The sequence below is a fragment of the Malurus melanocephalus genome, unplaced genomic scaffold (assembly GCF_030028575.1).
Source record: "Malurus melanocephalus ecotype Western Australia unplaced genomic scaffold, MMel_1.1 scaffold_10, whole genome shotgun sequence".
NCBI lineage: Eukaryota > Metazoa > Chordata > Aves > Passeriformes > Maluridae > Malurus > Malurus melanocephalus.
The window spans coordinates 1,836,740-1,853,573 of NW_026623242.1; positions in this window are offsets into that span (position 1 = coordinate 1,836,740).

The window sequence follows — 16,834 nt, forward strand, 5'->3', positions numbered from 1 at the left end:
TTCATTTGCTCTTACATGGGCTCTTGGCCTGTTACAGTGAGATTTAAAGTCATAGAATCATAGAATATCCTGAGTTGGAAGGGACTCACTAAGATTATCAACTCCTGGCCCTGCACAGAACGTCYGCAAGAATCACACATGTGCTTGAGAGTGTTGTCCAAATGTTTTTTGAACTCTGTCAGGTTTGGTGCTGTGGCCACTTCCCTAGGGAGCCTGTTCCAGTGTCCAACCAATCTCTGGGTGAAGCATCTTTCCCTGATATCCAACCTAAACTCCCCTGACTCAGCTTCATGCCSTTTCYTCAGGTCCTGTCCCTGGTCATGAGAGTGAAGAAATGGGTACCTGCCCCTCTGCTTTCCCTAGAGAGGATGTTGAAAACCACAATGAGACCTCCCCTCTGTCTCCTCTTTCCAGGCCAGAGAAGCCAAGTGCCCCAGCCACTTCTCGTATGGCTTCCACTCAGGGCTCTTCACCATCCTCGTGGCCCTCCTTTGGACACTCTCTAATAGCTTTGTATCTTTTTTATATTGTGGTGCCCAAAACTGCACACGGGACTCAAGGTGAAGCCATACAYGTGCAGAGCAGAGCAGGACAATCACCTCCGTTGTCTGGTTGAGTCTTTAGTGCATGTGCATTGATTCATATTGGCAGCCCTCTCTTGCCGAAGGGGACTGCGCAGTTGCTATTTCCTGAGATGTGTAGGTTTACATGTTCTTTGTGTTCATTCATTTGCAAACTCTCCACTCTCCRTGTCTGTTTTCCCGAGGGCTTCACGACATGTTCCCTTTGGCTTCAGTAAAATAACCAAAATCAGATCTCAAAAAAGCACTAAGTAACATCACCCATTCAGTCCTGAGTCAGATGTGAATAATTGCAGTCATCACATTATGTCCTCTTCTGCTCTGTCACCTTATTTCGTGGTATTAAAAGATCATTCCAATGTTCAGTCTTCCCAGTGGTCATCTTGCCTGTGGTTGCCTTCACTTGGCTCTTCCTGTTATTCCATCTGATGTGATGCTCCAGCTGTCACCCACCCACCTCTTGGGTCAGCCRAGTAGCTGAACTTCTGCCACTTCRTGCTTGACTCCCCTCTACTTCTTAGACATTCCTCCAGCTTGCTTCATTCCCACTTCCCTTCTCAGGGCATCTCCCAATAAACTTCTGCGTGCTTTATTCCACGGTGAGACTCTTTGTGTGTATAAAACTAATTGGCTTCTGCAGGATCAAGGCCCGCATTTGTCTAGCAGCCAAGAGGGCTTTATCCAAGATGCACRTGGCAAGAGTCATGGTAAGTTTCTGTTTTTGCTTTCCTCTGCCATCATGTCTCATCCACATGGGATGGAATCATTGAAAGCTGGTGCTGCCAGAGCCTTACACAGCTATTTAATTGTCCATAGCTCTTTTCAAAACCAAACCATCTGGGCTKGTCATTAGAAACAGGATCCAGAGCAATGGCAACAATGTGTTCCCCTGATCACACCAGAGGAGTCAGATTCTTCAGGCCTCGCACTTCACCTGTAGCCTGAACGATGTTCTTCACCCCAGCCCCTCTGCATCCAAGGATGTAGAGTTTTTCCTCTCATTTTACCTTTTTTAGTGTCCCACCATTGTTTTGATTACATTAATTTTCAAATATACAGAATTATACAACTATACATCCTGCTCCTCTCCCTCAGCTCCCTCCAGTGGGAGAGACAAAAGGTAGAGATTATGAGCTAAGAACAGTTTACTGAAAACAGCAGTGAGATAAAACAAACGGTCACAGYAACAATATTAATAACAACAGCCTGATCTAATTGAAGATGTCTCTGTTCAGTGCAAGTTGTTGGACTTTTAAAGGTCCCTTCCAACCCAAACTGTTCTGTGATCCTATGATCCTGTGATCCTGTGATCCTTGCTGTCTGAGTTAGTCAGTGCAGGTTAACACTCTTCCTGCCTGGCTCCAAGATCCATGGGCTGTGTGCCATGCTAGGAGATGTCAGTGATGGAGAAACCTCGATCCTCTGGCCACCCCACCTCACGCACAGGTGCACAGGGAGTGAAGCCATCCTGTGCATGCATTCCACCTTGCTTTCTGACATTCCTGGCATGCAGGTCCTGCTCTAGCCCAGTTGCTACTCCACTCATCCCCATGTCTCTCAGTTGGAATGATGAGCTCTGCTGCTACTCTCACTCTCTGGACTGATTCACCTCCATGTGACTGTAAGGTTTAACATGACTTTTATCTTCACACCTTTTACTTCCCTTTGGCATCCGAACAATTTTTTGGCCTATTGGAAAAAAATGTTTTTCACTTCTTTCCTTCCCACCTGTGTTTTAATGCTTTCCCCCTCCTTTGTTTTAATGCTTCCCCCCTCCACTGCTCCAAACTTGCAGTGCATTTGTTCTGGTATTCAAGAGAAAGAAAGCATCCCCCTGTAATTAACATCCTCTGAACATACATGAATGTAATTATGATTATCCTGAAGATAACAGTCCACTCTGGTAGCAGTTTAAGTGGGAAGCAATCTGCCTGTTTACACTCTTAAATGAGACTGCAGATGGTTATGGCCCAAACCTGCCACACGGGATTACAATCTGCTTTTATCTGCTAGAAAAAGGGGAAATTGAAACATTAGCAGATAAGACACAAGCCTTAACAGTGCTCCCCTACTGAGATGGAGCTAATTAAGCACAGCTAAAAACATTAGCATTGTCACATAAAGGAGGAGCTTTATGTTGTTAATAATGGCTAGGGTAAAACTGGAGCTAGAATCCAAACATATGCTGCATTAAGGCATGCTATTAAAATAATCAGTGAAAGAAAATAACAAATGAAAGTTGGGAGGATCTGAAAAATCAATAGCAGGCAGAAACATTAATTAGTCAGAGAGAAAACTTAGCAAAGGCAGAAGTCCCACCAAAAAACAAGATTACATTACATTATATATGAATGTCAGCTACAAAACGTTATGTGGGACCACCAAAGATTATGATTTTAATTGAAGGGAGTTTTAATTCAGAAAAGCTATTAAATGTATATAGTCCCTTAAGGCATTTTGTTCTTAGTTCAGGGAGAAGGAAGAAAAATAAGCACATTTTTATTGCGCTGGAACACATTTGCCATAAAACCATAGTGTTAGCAATATCACATAATAAAAAGTAAAATTTAAATCAACATTTGAAAACAAATCAGTTCAGCAGATGCACAGAAGGACTTACTTTGGTTCTGCATAACTGCAGAGTATTGTCTTTGAAGCTACATCATAGGCTAAGACAGGGGTTTTATGAGGCCTGATATGCTCAGAAGGTGTTCACAAGGGATTACTGCTCCTAGATTGACGTTGCACTTGGGGCCAAGACAAATTAATGTCTGTCAAGGGCACCGTTAATAAGATTGGTTTTGCCAAAGGTTCATAATGTGCACAGTTTGGGATGGTTTCTGTTTGGTATTTTTACCCCAGCAAACAGACAGTAAAGTCAGTGAGATTCAAGACCTGGGGAATGTCATCCGCTGGAGTTCCCCACATGATCCAGACTTTTGGTGCCCCCATATATGGCTGTTATGTTATGAGCAACACCCTTGAGATCCACTTCACTGTCCACTCACAGTCYCCACAGGTCTCAGAGGTACCACTGAGTGGTCAATAAGTTACCTTACATCTTTGCAGAGAGAAAGGGATCTTGCCATAAACAAAGCTCTGTGTGGCAAAAACTCATGATATAGAACTTGTGTTGGAAGTGGCCATTACAAAAACCCCACTGTMATTTTTACAAGCAGTTTACAATCATGAGATTGACCTCTGATTTTGGGTATGCGTAACTATACAGCAGGATCATAACTGCCTCTATGTCTTTTTAACATTAAAAAAAAAAAAAGTTAAATTTTTCAAAGGCTGCCTGGTGATTCTCCATCACTTATGTCCCTGGCACACTCAAAAAAGTGTTATGTTGTATTTAAACCAACAGCACAGCAATGGCATAGTACAGGGAAGGAGACAAGAATGCATATCACAAACCTTGTATTATCCAGACCAATAAAGGTTTTTTTTTTCATTAATAAGTTTCAGTGCATCGTTATTCAGAGGTTAGGGGGAAAAGTTAGTTTTCCATTAAGATCTTTAGAATGAAATAGCTTAATCAGCACTTATTTACCTGTGCTGGGAATGAAAGCTGTCTTCCTTCTATCAGTATTTGACACAATCCACTTTGATTTGGTTATGCATGAGTGTGTTTTATATGAAAACAATCCCCATCTTTCTTAACCAATACACACAAATAATATAGCTCTTGATTTCAATAGGAAATGGGCTTAAGAAAGGAAAATGGGAAGATTTCCTTTCCTATGGAACACAGGAAGCATTTATAATCTTCTGTCTGTCCTCTTTCCCTTAACAACTTCAAGGCTATTTCCATTCTTTTTGGTAATTAGCCTTGACCTGTAAAGGATGACCTCTACTATTGCCTTTTCCTCATGAGGGCTTGACTTAAATCAGCTTGTAGTGCACAGATTTACCTTTGCACTTCTCTGAACTCTACATTAAGGGGAATCTCAAAGTCTTAAATAAACTCTTAGGACATGCAGCCCTGAAAGTAACTGTTCATGGATCAGTAATGGCTTTTCTGGAAACACAAAACCCTGCAAATCATGAGGCTGAATAAGCATGTTTCGGGGCGCACACAAGTGACAGATGCAAGGAAGAAAACAGTGGTGGGGAGGTGGGTGAAATCTTTATGGAGTTACTTATGGCAATGAGTTTTAGGGATAATTGATCTATTTCATGGAATCAAGACCCGTTAAAGTTGCAACCTCTGCTTCATACACAAAAACTAGTGAAAAACCTTTTATTGTTATTGTAATAAATTATAACACCCCCCCCAAAAAAAAAAAAAAAAATAGGCAGGAAGACAAGAAAAGGCAGCAAGACAAAAACAGAAGTAGAGAAGGTACAGATAGTGGGGCAAATAGCACTGTGAGCATGACCAGAAGAAATCTTGGCAAAAGTGCTTTTGGCCCAAGTACTGACTACACAGACTAAACCTATGAACAAAGAAGCTGCATATGGCTCTATTCCCACTCTCCTCAAGAGACAAGACTCAGGGCATTCTTCATGAAGAGCAGGTTTAAGACAAGAAATGCCCAGCTGGATTTGTCTTTCTAAATGGAAACTACTTCCAGGACTCTGAGCTCTGGCTAATTGCTTGGATATGAAAATTGTTCAAAACCAGCCACAAGCCCATGCGCAGAGCAGAGCAGAGGGCATCCTAAAGAGTATCAGCAGGTTGGAACTGCTGCCTCTGCTCCCATCAGCTGTTTGAGATGGAAAGCTGCCAACATTGTATTATTTACACCACTTACTTTCCTTCTTTACAGAAATTCAGAGGCTAACACACAGCTCTTAGTAAATGTAACATTCTGTTTTTTAATTAAGTATAGCTGTGAGTTACTCTMAAAAATTAAAAATGAGGTAACACATCAATTAACTATTCAGAAGTAACCACTAAGTGTCTGTCCCACACTATCACAGGTAGCACACCAACTCTATTACACTCTACAACAGAATTTCTTTGCAATACCCTTACTGATAAGACTTCTTAAGTGCCTTTGAAAGCTCACAGGCATGGTACCTCACAGTCTAGGAACCTCACTTTAGGTAATACTGATCATCCTCTTCCAAGGATCTGAGGGACTTAGCAGGGTCTGGTCTTGAATGTGGCCTCGCTTTAGTTCCCTCGCTAAGGCCACTGAACTTAACATGGCATGTTAAATTGGTTTACATGAGGTTTCCCTTTCACCTGTTGTTGTGGGTTTCAGTAAAACTGTTCAGTGGAAACTAAGCAAAGAAAAGCCAACCTTCATCTGTTAACTTATTCTTTTTATAATTCAAAGTACCTGCACCAGACTCTCTGTTTTGCAATGGGTGCAAAACATGATTTTACATTGCTGGGAAAATGATGCCCAGGGAAGTAAGCCCACGGTCAGTTTAGGTGAGTGTTTCTGTTTCCAAGTGACAAAAGTCCAAAGGCTTCCCTGCTCCAAGGGGATTGAGTCCCTCTGTGACAGAACTCTGCAATAATATCAGCAGTGCAAACCTTTAGAATAGCCTGTTCTCCCCCACCATGTGCACAAGTGCAGTTCAAGACATTTTGAGAGCATCAGTAAAATGAGTGGGTGCCTTCATAATCTGTGGAGGTGAAAAGGACTGTACTAGGGCAGCTACACCGTGTTTTCAATTGAAACAGGCACCCACAAGCGAAGGAGGGCTGACCCCAGGAGACAGTGGAATAGTGTAAATAAAAAAATTAAGTGTTTGGTGTTGATGAAAAGTTAGCATGTTTTTCTTCAGTTAAGGGTCAAAAGAGTAGCCAAATTAAACAAGTTTTCTGCATTTAGGCAGAGATCTGTGTCACCAAGCTTTAGTAATTCAAAACTTAGATGTCTCATCTAAGGTTTTCATCAGCCAGAGGGCAATTCATTCTTTCCTAAAATATGGGTCTAAGCTGGGTGAGATGAATCACTCATCCCTCCCTACTGACTGTTCAGGAAGCTGACACTGATGTTAACTTAGCTCAAAAAAAGTGAATATGGGTCGTTTCCAATTACATTGCTGAGCTGAGCACTCCTACTCATGAGCAATTGCTCTAACCCTTGCACTCTTCTTCCAGATGTGTCTCCAAAGGCAGATAAGTCAGTTGTCTTCATCACATGCACAGTAGGTGCACAAAATCCAGAATGAGGTTCAGGATTTGTGTCCCAGTTTCACAGGAACAATTAAATGAAGACTGGGAGAGGGACGGGGTCAGTATAGACAGTCACATCCCCTCTGAGCCAGCACAACCCATTGCCTGGAGCWGGTAGGTGTTCCCATGCCTGTCACTTGAATGCTCCTCATCAAAGACTAGGGTAAGATTGTAGTTTAACCCCAGCTGGCARCTAAGCCTCACATGACTCCCTCTTCCCCAGTGAAATGAGGGAGACAATCAGAAGAGTAAAGTGAGAAAAATTGTGGATTGAGATAAAGACAGTTTAATAGGTAAAGAGAAAGCTGCCCATGCAAGAAAAGCAAAACAAGGAATTCATTCACCACTTCCTGTGGGCAGGCAGGTGTTCAGCCATCTCCAGGAAAACAGGGCTCCATCATGTATAGTGGAGACTTGAGAAGACAAATGCCATCACTCCAAATGTGTGTCCTCATTTCATCCTCTTCCTCCAGATTTTTTAGACTGAGCATGATGTCATATGGTCCGTTGTGGTCAGCTGTCCCAGCTTGTCCCTTCTTGCATATCCCTAACCCACACTTTGGTGCAGCAGTACAAGGAGCAGAAAAGGCATTGATGCTGGGCAAGCACTGCTCAGTAAAAACAGATTTGTAGTACCAACAGTTTTCAGCACAAATCCAAAACTTACTCTTATACAGCTGCTGTAGAGAAGATTTACTTCACCCCAGTCAAAACCAGCACAGGTAATTTCAAACTCAGATCTTAGAGGTATTTATTCACACCCACCAGTCATTCCTTTGATGTCCCTAGGAGGTTACGAGCACTAAGGTCATACGTGTTTGGGGGTTAGATGAGATGACTTTTAAAGGTCCTTCCAACCTAAACCATTTTATGATTCTATGCTTTGAGGTCCCTCTGTACAATGCTGTCACAGTGTCAGTTCAAACTTCGAACCATAAGTAAAATTTGGAAATAAAAGGCAAAAAATATGGAGTGGTGTTGTCACTATGCTTTCTTACAATTTTCTATTTGTCCAGCCCTTGATATAGCACTTACAAAGTGAGGGGAAGAGCATCAGTGGTCACAACAGATACTGGAGGAGCTGTGAAGTTTGCAGACTCACCCAAAGGACGGGTGAGCCAGGTGAGCTGGATGAGCTGGGAAGTCACACGGGAGAGTTGGCAAGGTACGCAGCAACAGCAGCATGACTATGGTGAGTTCTGGGGTAAAACACTTGAAGGAGCTGCACAGAGGTTTTAAATTCCTGGTGGAGAACAACCATCTCAGCTGAGACTTGCTGTCTGGTGAGTGCACCTATGTCACAGACAGCAAGGACACATATTTCAAACAAGTCAGCTGATTCTCAGGAAGTCCATCAGCCCTGCTCTTTCTGATTTGGGGCAGGTGTCAGCACTAGGGCATGGGAGACTGGGAGCCAAAACCTGATCAGACTCCCTCATGTATAGATTGTATTACAATTAAACATATCAAAACAAGCCAGACACTTCCTGAAATTAAGAGTTCATTAAAGCCAATGATCATTTCAATCTGCACTACCATCAGGCTCAGTCCTGCTGCACTGGCTGCTTGTGCTGAGTTCAGTTTGAGTGAAAACTACACAGCTGAGCCTTTTCAATGAAGTCTAAACCTCCATCTATGCAGCCCAGTAAAAAAGTCTATAAAAGAAGGCTTTTGAATTATCATTGTCCAGAACCTGATCTCATAAGAATAAAACAGCATCAAAAAATAGTAAAAATACGATGTACCTTTTTCGCTGTAAATCCTTTGTGTCAGCTTTCCAGATGGTGTGAATATGTTTAGCTCTAGGAAATCAATGGAATCTCTCTGCCTGATGCCACTGAAGAAGTCAGCCTATCAAAAACTCTGGCCAAAACACTTTCAGAACCTCCTTGTCTGACAGGAGGAGAGGGAAAATGCGCAGGAGCTGCAGAGTTACTATCTAAGAGCTCTTCTCTGGAGCCTGACACTGGTGCTCTAAAGGCCCATCTGAACACACAGATTAGACTTCAATGACATCCAGCTAGAAGGCAAAGGTATATTCTCAGCAGACAAAGATAAAGAAGGAATGACTGCAAAAACCACACTTTGGCTCCTTTGAGAGTGATATGCATGTGAAAAGTTCAGGCCTTCTGAGATTTTTTTTTTCATGCATGGGTTATGCAAAACATATTCATGCAGCCTTAGATATCTCATGGGTTGTGGTATCTTCAAAACCCCATGAAACATATGCTCTCCTTCAAGCATTTTTTGGAGTCAGAGCCCAAACTCAGCAGTATGCTCCACACTGAGTGTTACTATGTGGAGGCAGTGCTTACTTCCCCACATGGAACTAATTCCAATAGATGCTATCAATTCTATAAGAATCAAAGGCCTCTTCTTCTCTCTTGCCTTGGGATGTTCTGGGTCAAGAGGCTGGATGTCCACAAAAGCAATAAACCACAGACATGGGGTTGAAAACCCTTGGAAACACTTTGAAAAGCTTCCTCATCCATAGGCCATGCCCTAAACCATGTCTGGGGTAAATGCAGGGATGGCACTGAGCCCCCCTGGCTAGACCCCATCCCTCATAACCATGTTACTCCCATAACTGTGCATACCATCTCCTCCTCTCCATCCTGAGAGCTGGTGACCCCAGAGCTGGGGTGCAGTCATGGAGCTGACCAAGGTAAGCGTCCCACCCAAATGCACACCTGGGAAGAGGTCCTGGCTGTAGTGGCAGCCACAGAATCTGTGCAGCCATGCTCTCACCTTCAGCACTTTGCTGAATCATAACTTCACAGTCCTTCAAGATCACAAGAAAAAGCACATATGGGAAAGAAAAGAAAAATATGAACAGGAACACTAAAAGTAATATCTAACAACCAGCTATCACTTTCCAAATATTTTTCTTCTATTAATTTTAAGGGCAAAATCATTTGGTGGTAAATGGGGAATAAACTGAAACCATCTGCACCCTGCTAGGCAGCTGTCAGAAAGCCAAGCAAGCGCTTTGGGGATGTAGGCCTGATGCTAAAATCCACTGAAGCTATTCCAGCAGTGTCAAGCAYGCTGATGAGAGCCCTTTTTGAGAGCTGAAGAGGCCGATTCTAATGTTATGGTATTGCTAAGATTAGAAAGGTGCATTAGTGACCTCACTAAAATGATACCATTTTGCAAGACATTAATTGTGTTTAGAGATTACTCATATGGCACCCATCTATTTTAGAATAAAAGGAAAGCAGGAGGGCAGAGGAGAGATCTCATGTATTGATGGGATAAGATGCCTAGAACAGTATGTAATTTAAAGACCAAAGGTCCAGACTTGAGCAGAAAGGGAGGGGAGCAGCTTATAAACATAATTTGAGAAGAATGTCTTAATCCAAGAAGTAGTTGACAGATAACCTGATGGCAGACTTTGGCAGTTTGATCTAATCAGCGAACACCAGCAATCCTGGAGGAGGGAAAGACTTTTTGAAAGTAGAAATAAACTTAATAGTATGTCCCTTCAACTAGATTTTTGAGATAAGATTAATGTGAAATAGTTTGATTTGTACTTCCTGAGTTTAAAAGTGCAGATCTCCATGGATCATAATGTCCTGCCTGGCTGGTAATGTTTGTSTGTTAAGAAAACACAACTTCTTCTTGGGACAGAAGTTGTTGGACACTGGGATAGTGCAACAGTATTTTTCCAAGAAAAATCTGATATGTATTTTATTCATTTATAGGATTGGAGTTGTCTGGGGAAGAGGCAGAAGGATCAGCATTTTTGCTGCAAGGTAATGAAAACAAATCATCTGGAGATTTTGTAACTTTACTGGGACAACTAGCTATTCAGCTGATAAAAATATATAATTATATATACTACTTATAATTATACTATTTATTTAATAAATATGGATACATTATCCATGAGTTTAAAACTTTTATCCTACTAAGCAATCTTTGCAGAGGATAAAAATGGATGGATTTCTTTTAATCCATTTCAGTTCTCCAGACACTTCCTTTATCCTTGCTCACACCGTGTAACAAAGGACACATAGAAGTGTTGAGCAGCCCTGCCTGTATCCTTCAGAATTCCTCATAGCCTGGTCCCTACCTCTCTTCCTCATAGAGGAAATACTCCAAAGGCAAAGTGGGAGCCATCCTGCTGAGTTACACAGGCCCAAGTCTCGCCTGCAATTCTCAGGACAAAGCTTGGAGTACATAACGTTTTTTATTGCACCCTGCATGAATTACAATRTTTTGCCAATTATTGTTGCCCCTCTCCTTCAGCTCTTTTCACTGTGCAGCCCAGAAAGGCAGAAGTGAAACATCAGAGTGATGCTGGCCACCGTGTTAGGTGCTATCAAATCTGCTTTCATACAGTACCTTGTCCAGAGCCATGGACACATACACAGTGCTGGACTTTGCTGAGATGTGTGCCTGCAAACAGGATATCCTGTGTGCACCCAGCAAGTGATGACAGATCAAGGAGATGGAGATGAAAGAAGGGTGTGAGACAGAGGAACAAGATAGCAAATTACACCTGAAATTTTAGGAATCAAAAGGGAAAAAGCAGAACAAATGTGTGAAGGAAGATGGGACTGTAGTTTATGCCTCTTTAGCTAGGCATAAATCTGTACTGCTGCCAGGGACAGCCTATCCCCAGCAGTCTCCACCCTTTCAATCTAAGCTGGCTGGAAATGGCTAAACCAAGGGGAGCTGTGATGCCATCCTGTGATAAAGTTCAGGAAGAGTCATAGTAAACCTTGTGTGGTCAGGCAGGAGCCTGTGTGCCCAAGGAGGAATCAAGGGGACCAGATGCAGGAGGAGGGAATAGGGAGGACAGAGCAGGGTTTGTGCCAGGTTTGAGTCAGGATTGTTTGGGTAACTTCTGTGTGGCTCAATGTGACATCCTGAGCCCTGCAAGTGCCCACCTTTCTATGGCTTAGTCCACAGTCTAGAGAAGCTTATCTTAGTTGGCACCTACCTTCATGAAAAACCAAAGCTTGTATTTTAATGCAGTGACTCCTGGGTGAAGGCACTTCCCTGGATCTTCCCAATGAGGATATTGGGCCCTACAATTACTTCCAAAGACTATCCCTTTGGATACCCAGGTGACTTCCACTGGACAACCTCCTTGGGCACACAAAACTGTTCATATGCCCCAAGTTATCAGCAATGGCACGCTGAAAAAATTCACAGCCACATCTTCAGACCACCCAGAGCCTGGTGTCATGCAAACCTGCTGAGTGTCATGGAGAAAGAGGCTTTCTCCAGTGCCTGTGAGTAAAACTATGGCCCTCAGCAGGAGACACAAATGTTTCTATTAATTTCCAGATAAAGATTACTGAACTGCAGGGAATTCCAAAAACAGAGCTCTTCTCTATTTCATCCTGKAAAGCCATTACATGGGAAAGAAACTCCTTTATATTTCATCCTGTAAAGCCCTTGCATGGGAAAGAGAAATATTTATTTTAAGATTTGTTTCCTTTCTTTCTTCAGCCCTTTTGATGGTGCATTTCCCAGAATAGGTGCTTGTTTCTGAGCCAAGAGCACCTGTTTTGCATCCGGATCTCCTAACCTACATTAGACATTGCAATCAAATGAAAATCTCACATCAGTTTCTCTAGTCAGTGCCAGCAGCCAAAGCTGCAAGTGGGGAAGGCTGAGAGTCAGCTTGCATAGCACTTRGTGAGATCCTCCCTGCACATGCTGTGCCTCAACTTTGAGAGACCTGGGTCAAACGCGACTTTAGTACAGGTTAAAATTGAAGAAAAAAAAMCCACACTCCTTGCCTGAATTTTCCTTTGGCCTTCCACAGTAGCCAGTCTCCCTTTCTCCTGCATCTACAAACAGAATTATCTCTCATGAAGCTTAAATATTAGARTACAAACAGCATCAGAATTTCAGATCTGTGCTGTAATGCACCGTATTTTCATTATTATTTTAATTCTATTTGCTTCTAGCAGAAGAAAGAGAAATTATAAGTAAAAGGATTAAAAAAGCATGGGAGAGAGAGAAAATAATATAGATACAGTGCTTTACTTTATTGATTTTATTAGTAAATTACGGTAACAGCAATTCAAGTGCTAATCATTGAGAAATAATCCTTTTACTCTTAATTACGTACCCCTGAGCACAGCCCAAATCAGCACTGAAGAAAACCATGAGTTCTGCATCAATCTGTAATTTGTGGAGACATGTAATAAAACTATTGCAATCTTGGATTACAGCTAACTGCTAACTCTCACCCTCCTGTTCCGTGCTTGGTTCCTACCCTGGAGTTACAGCAGCTGGGGACTCGTTTGCAGCCACAGCGTTCGTGCTTGTCTGAACTGGGTTAGCTTGCAGAGGGGCTTGCGTGGGCTTGCTGCAGCATTCCTGAAAGCTTTATAGGAACTGCAGTAYGTGAAATCACATTCGTACTTCAAAAGGCCACAGTTCATAAAGTGTGGTATAAAAGTAACCAAAATCAGAATACACATCACTATACTAGAAAGCCTCTTTCTAAACTTTTGTGGAAGTGAAAATTTTTGTTCTGGTACTCAGTAAGTAGACTTCTCTTCCCAAGTGGTCCTAAAACAGTTTTGCYACAGATCCACCATATTTATTGAATAAAGGTATAAGTCAAAATAGCCTTTTTGTGAAAGTTTATGAGCATTTTTTCTGAGAAGCACAAGTCAAAAAACAAAGACCAAAGCCACACAGTGAAAAGAAAAAGAAGTTAGTGGGCAAAAAACCAGCATGTTTTAGGTGGGAAATATTTTGGGGGCAATTTAGAAAAATGTTTTCATAAAAAAATAATTACTTTATCCCAATAGACAGTGTGTATAAATATTAACATTTTGGTTTCATTGTAAATGCTGATCTTGTACTACTTTAGCAGTCACATCACAGAGCAGTTTGAAAGGAGCTATAGGAGCTCATACTAACAGCAAAACCTATCTACTAAGTGCTGTTAGAATAAAGAAAAGTCTCTGAGTTTTGCTTTCAAGTCTACTGGACCCAGGATTTTGTTTTCCTCTGCAGCAAATAGGACACACATTACATCAGCTGGTTCTGAGTACTGACCCCGCTCCAAATACAGGGTGAAAGGGAGAACCTTTTTTCACAGAAGTGAGCAAGAGAAGTGTTGTAATAAAGGGTGCTGGRATGCAGTTTTTTCTTAGGCTCCTTCCTGCTTCCATGCTAATAAAACCYAGGAGAGGATTGTCTGCTGCCCATCCCCAAAACACAGACTTTCCACCCTTGCTGTGTTTTTTGCAACCATCCAAGTGATGGGAACAGAGACATGTTAGCAGGGTCACCTGATTCTTCATGCACATGGAGGAACAAGCTGGTGGGGAATCCACACTGCTGCACCAAAGCATGAGGGCAGCAGCAATGTCTGCAGCACATCTGTCTCTACCCTGGACCTGCTCTTGTGCGTTCCTTTGGATCTGCAGCAGTGGATCAGCAGCAGCAGGGACATCAGCAGTGTTGTGGCATGTGGCATCTGTCACTTCAGCACAGCTCACGTGTCATGTACAGATCTAAACATGGCATTGTACCAAAGTTATGACATTCACCTGGGTGAGGTAGGTTTGGGTTCAGGACCCGAGATGATTTCTGCTTTTTCTCTCATGACTCACTAACTACTGGGCATCTGGACAGATGCAAATCCTAATCTTGATATGCCTAAGCACTCATGCACCTTCCTGCCATCTGCTGGGAGGGACCAGGGATGGACACTGAAATAGTCGTGGTCTGAGTCTCATGACTTTGGAATGGCACCACTAAAGTGATCCATAAAGTTACTGCTCTTCACATACAACAACTGCTTGATTGCTGAGTGTATCTGGACTGAACACATATTGAAACAGCTAAACTCATACCAAATATGGCCAAGAAATGCTTAATCATAAATACATCAGTTGTGGAATAGTTTCATAACAGTGTGTAATCCTAAAGTTTTGGGGAGAGGAAGGTTATACGTGGGTTACTTACTCAGTTGTAAAGGAATTTAATTTCAACTATTGATCAGAAAAATAAATCATGCTTCTGGTACTATAAAATTAAAATTTTAAAACAAAAATGGAGATGACTGTATTATGGGATGGGAAGAGGATGAGAACACTGAATCACACCAGAGTTGGTTTTAAAACATTTCCAGCTGAAGCAGTCACATTCCATTGTCTTAAGTTGGCAGCACACACAGGAAATGGCTTCCACCAAAGATTACAGCCTGCCACCATGCTTGAAAGGATGCCAGGGTCTGGATAGTCACAGTCAGTAACAGTTTGTCCTAAAGGGGCTCAGGGATACACCTGAACATGCTCTGTATATCGTGGTCTGCAAAAGCCACTAAACTCTGGTGCCAGCCCTTTGGACCAGGCAGCCCAAGGGTAGATGTTCATTGCCATGAGCCATCAGCATGATCGTCATGTTGTCCCTTAGTCCCCGTCCCCAGAGTCTTTGCGGTGCTTGCCTGTGAGCTGAGCTAGTGGCACTGCCCTGAGCCGGACACCTCTATTTTTTAACATATTGTAACACTTGTAAAGCACTTTGCAACAATAAATCTTTTCATTATTTGTCACATTTCCCCCACCTGCTCTCTCAGTGTTAYAAGATACTTTAAAAATAAATATTATCAGTTTATACCTTCATTAAAACTCTATATATGCTCTTCCATGTCCCCAAGGCATTTGCTGAAGTCATAATTGCTACCAGTGCATGACGTAAGAATTCAAGCTCATAAAACTCGTTCATAGACACTTTGCAGCATATGCTGTTTATTTGGGCTTCCATTAAAGGTATTATGTTGCCATACTTTGCAACCATAAAAGAGCAAATAATTTCAAGGGATTGCTTGATAGGAGGTTTGTGTTTTAAATGGACTTGGACTATGTGGGGAATTGCTGGCAAAAATGTCCCTGATCAACCCATTGCTGTGTCTGCCTTCTTAACTCTTGCTCCTGCTCTGCAGGTACATTGCTCCAATGCAGGGTGGTTTGACTGGGGTGGAGAAGGGGGTTCTTGGAGATGATGGTTGTCAATACAGTCACCAGCACAAGGCTGCCTACACCCAAGGGTTTTCCACTGGAGGTGGAGCAGGGAAACAAGCCATGGGGAATGCTTGACTCACTGTGCTAAGCACTAAAAGGACACAGGGAACGCTGTTTCATTATTTAGGCAGTTTTAGTTTTATTCATTATATCATTACCAGAGATAAGCAGAAAAGAGGTAGACAGACATGTAAGCACCATATAATGCCCTTGATCAAAAGCAGAGCATGTTTACTATGACTTTGATGCATTTGCCATTCTTAGTCAGAGTATTTCTGAATATTACAAACCAGCAGTTTTATCTCACCTTGCTGCTTCCTACCAAAGAACGTCCGGACATTGAACAGAATAACAGCATGCATATGGATAATTCCACTGAATTCAGCAGAATATGCACTTCTGAAGACTAACGGATATTAAAAAAAGCTTGCAAATGGTGCCTTAGACTAACAGACTTATCTTTCAACAAGGTTTAATACATAGCATTGCTAATACTGTCACATAAAATCACGTCATTTTTTCCCCCTTTGGAATGGAAGTATGCATAGTAGAAACCAAACAGAAATATGGTGCATCGCTGCCCTTATTTTGCCAGACTGCAGAAATGTACATTGTAAGCCAACATTTTCCTCATTTGCCTTTGTTGCAAAGTGTAACAGATGAATTTTGTGGCACTAAATCATAAGAGAAAACACACAACATTGAATTAGAAGCCCAACACTTAACTGCTGGCACCAAACCCAGCATTTCAGCAGACAATTAGTGCATTTGGTGTTTGCAGCTCCAGATACATTCTCATTAGAAACTGATTCCAAACCAGCATGCTGCTCCAACAAAGGCAAGTTAGATACAAAGAAGACACAATTCTAGTCATGATGTAACTGCTGGTAAACTCCCACAGATTTCAGTAATCAACTAGATTGGGTCCAAAATGCCGACRTTAAATATACCATGAAAGAATGACTGTCTGGAATTTATTATGCAGCAGATATGCCACCAAACTGAAAATTTCACATAACGACAAAAAAAAAAATCACATTGTGTATTTAGCTCGGATAGGTTGGAAATGATGTAATAGAAGCATTATGATTTATAACAAATTTATGAGC